Genomic DNA, 657 nt, shown 5'->3' with positions numbered 1-657 from the left:
CAGGAATTTAACATCTACTGAACGATGGCGTGGGACTGCTGTACGTGCTGTAAATATAACTGATTTAAATTATCTCAATTTATGAGGTATGTACTATTATTACCTCCATTATACAAATAAGGAATCTGAGGCAGAGAAAGACTGAGTCACTTGCCCAATGTTTTCAAGCTAGGCAATCTCATTCCATGGTCACCCTCTTTGCCATCAACTATACATAAAATGAAATACCTCCCACTCTCAAGGACCATGCAGGAAGAGATGCAGGGAAAGATGGAGTTCAGTCAGTAATGTGTCTCTTACTATAGACAGAGTGTTTGCATTTTTAATAATATATATGCTACGAGAGTCCACTAAAAAATATATTAAATTCTTTTTAACTAAATTTCTTGGTGTTTCTAATTCTTGAGGAGTAACGATATAATGAAAAAGGAGGTCAGGAAAATTTTAGAAGCTTAGTGGTGCTGGTTTGCAAAAGTTTTCCTGAAATAGCTTTTCATAATGTTCGTTGAAGGGCATGAAATAACAGACAAATTTAGGAAAAGGGGATTCCTAACCAGATCAAGAGAAGCAACTAGCTACATGACGAGGGTGGTTCTCCAACACCACTTAGTTTTGGGTGCTTGAAGCAAGTCTCAGAGGGGCTTCCTGGAGCTCGAG

At 38.1% G+C, this 657-nt stretch overlaps 1 protein-coding gene across 2 annotated transcripts in view; it reads right to left on the bottom strand.

The window, feature by feature from the left end:
• The window catches only part of MALT1 (MALT1 paracaspase), a 54,639-nt gene that overhangs the window by 23,156 nt on the left and 30,826 nt on the right, over window positions 1-657 (bottom strand). The gene's annotated exons all lie outside the window — the stretch shown is intronic.

This window comes from Lipotes vexillifer, unplaced genomic scaffold, assembly GCF_000442215.2.
Source record: "Lipotes vexillifer unplaced genomic scaffold, Lipotes_vexillifer_v1.1 scaffold79, whole genome shotgun sequence".
Classification (NCBI taxonomy): Eukaryota; Metazoa; Chordata; class Mammalia; order Artiodactyla; family Lipotidae; genus Lipotes; species Lipotes vexillifer.
The sequence above is the reverse complement of the archived record's forward strand: the minus strand, read 5'-3'. Positions and strand labels throughout refer to the sequence as shown.